Here is a 3,052-nt window from a genome sequence, read left to right on the forward strand (position 1 = left end):
CCTTCATACTGGGAAGTGGCAAAGTTGTCACAGGCTTGGGCTCTGGAGTCAAAATGCCTTCACCACCCACTCCATGACTTAAGCCAGGTGACCTTAGCGAATTGTTTAATCTTTCACTTCCTCAGAATCACCTAGACATCATTCCTGAGAATGTGTCTAGGATATAACTAATAATATATGTTAGTCATTACATGCTCATTTATTCATTCATCTGTTTGACAAAGAATTTTAGCATCTGCTGTCAACCAGGTGCTACTCTGGGCGCTGAGAATTGGTAGTGAACCAAAGTCCTGCCCCCATGGTTTACATACGAGGGGAGGGAGACAGACAACTAATAAATACCGCAGTTTATCAGGTGGTGATCCATTGGATGAGGAAAGCAAGATTGAGGAAGGTATCATGGTGACGTAGCTTTCTATTTCAGCAGAAGAAGTGGATCACGATAAACTAGGTGAAAGTGCAATGACAGAACAATTCCCACATCTCAGGGGCTTCCTTTTGCTCATATGCTGCTTGTCTGCTGTGGGACAGCGGGGATCCTACTCCACATCTTTATCACTCTGGAGCCCAGGCTGACTGTCTTCATCCTCTGGACTGTCCCTGGTCATTATAGGAGGTGGAAGGGGGAACATGAAGACTTATGTCTGGAAGTGACCCTGGCCAAGGCAAGTTGCATGCTGTACTTGACTTCAAGGGTAGCAGGGAATGTGGGGAACTACCCTGTGCCTGGAAGGAGAGGAGCCAGAAATACTGATGTGTTGAGTAACTTCATTTATCCCAGATCTGCTCTCTGTCCTTCTCTGCCCTGCTCCGTGCTCTTGTGCCTAAACTCCATGGACTGTATCGCCAGGGCTCCCCGGCCCTCTGACTCCCGCTTGACTTTGGCCAAAAGGGTACACCAGGAGGAGAGCCGAGGGTGGGGAAGGGCGGGCCCATGTTCTTTGTGCTCCCTGCTCTGCCAGAGCTCTGCAGTGACTGTTCTCCTATAGCCACAGCTCCACCAGGCACTCTCACACCCATGGCTCCAGCTCTCGGAAGGGCTCTGGTAGCACCATTTCCTTGTCTTCCCCCTTCAGGAGTAAGGGTGGTGTCGGCCTCCCAGCGTTGCTAGTCCTTGAGGCCTTGAAAGCTATTCTTGGTTTCCTCTGTGAATACCATCACAAAAAGATCTTCTCAAAGATGCGTGTTCCATCTACATCTGGCTAAGACCCCCTGATACAATAGGTAACACTATCTATGCCACAGAGGTCCCTCTGAGGAGATGACATTTGATGGGAGGTATCCGGCAGAAGATGGTCGAGCAGACAGGGAAGACCTAGCGGAGGAGTGGAGGGTGGTGCTTGGCACGTTCAGGGGAGAGGAGCCAGGCCTGTGTGGCTGGAGCCGTGAGCGTGGTGAGGTGTGGCTGGCGGGGAAGCGGGGGGAGTCCAGACCAGAGGGGTGGAGGCCCAGATTACATCAGACTCTTCTAGGGGATGGGAAGGATTTTGGATTTTATTCTGAGTGACATAGAAAACCACAGGGGGTTTTGAGCAGGTGAACGACGCGACCTAACTTACGGTTTTAAAGGATCATTCTGATTTTGGGGACAAAGTGTAGGTGATGTGTTAGGAGGCTAACGCAGGAGTCTCAGAGGGAGATGTGGTGGCTTGGACCACGTTGAGAGCCGTGGAGGTGGTGAGAAGGGGCCAAGTTAGTGTTACGTGTTTGAGGTAGAGATGATACAAGATTTGCTGACTGCTTGAACGTTGGTGTGAGAGAAAAAGAGAACTAAAGAATGACTCCAGGTTTTGGCCTGAGAGGGAAAGATTGAGGAGGTATTTTCGGGGGAGGTGAAATTGTGATCAGTTTCCATGATGTTAAGTTAAAGATACCTGTTAGGAAAGAGAGAAGCGAATACCGCACGCTAACACATATATATGGAATCTTAAAAAAAAAAAAATGGTACTGATGAACCTAGTTTCAGGGCAGGAATAAAGAAGTAGATGTAGAGAGTGGACCTGAGGACATGGGGTGGGAGGGGGAAGCTGGGACGAAGTGAGAGTAACATCAACATATATACACTCCCGAATGTAAAATAGTTAGCTGGTGGGAAGCAGCAGCATAGCACAGGGAGATCTGCTGGGTGCTTTGCGGATGACCTAGAGGGGGTGGGATAGGGAGGGTGGGAGGGAGGCTCAAGAGGGAGGGGACATAGGGACATGTGTTTGCATAAGGCTGATTCGCTTTGTTGTGCAACAGAAACTAACACGGTATTGTGAAGCAATTATACTCCAGTAAAGATCTATTAAAAAAAAGAAAAAAAGATACCTGTTAGACCATGAAGGTGAGCTGTTGAGTTAGTGGTGAGAGGGAGAGGTCAGATCTAGAAACAAAAATTTGCTGGTTTCTAGTAGTAGGTGGTACTTAAAGCCAAGATATGGAGGAGCTCTCCTAGGGAGTGAGAGCAGTAGAGAAGAGAAGAGGTCTCAGGATCAAAAGCAGGGCCTCTCACTGTTGTGGCCCCTCCCATTGCAGAGCACAGGCTCGGGACAGCCGCTCTGCACGGCATGTGGGATCTTCCCGGACCGGGGCACGAACTCGTGTCCCCTGCATCGGCAGGTGGACTCTCAACCACTGCGCCACCAGGGAAGCCCCGTTCTAACATTTAAAATGTTCAGAAGATAAGGATCCTTCAGCAAAGGAGATTCAGAAGGATTAGCTGAACAGGAGGAAAATGAAGTGAAGCAAGGGTTTCAAGTGGGAGAAGGGGGTATTAAGTGCATCAGATGCTGCTGAGAGACTGATTTAGATGAAGACACTCTTTCAGGTCTCAGCTTGACTGGCCCTCCTCTAAGAAGTCTGTTCTAACCCCCAGAGTGGATTCAGGAGCTTGTGATGTGCTCTCATACACCACCGCCTCTCCTCTGCACTGTAATTACCTTCTGCCATGTGTCTGTCCCTGACTGTACACAGTTCCTCGAGGGCTGGGCTGGTGTCTTACTCATTAATCACACTGAAGTCAATGCCAAGCACTTAGTAGAGTTAAGTTAACATTAGTTCACACACACAA

This window comes from Pseudorca crassidens, chromosome 2, assembly GCF_039906515.1.
Source record: "Pseudorca crassidens isolate mPseCra1 chromosome 2, mPseCra1.hap1, whole genome shotgun sequence".
In the NCBI taxonomy this organism is placed as follows: Eukaryota; Metazoa; Chordata; class Mammalia; order Artiodactyla; family Delphinidae; genus Pseudorca; species Pseudorca crassidens.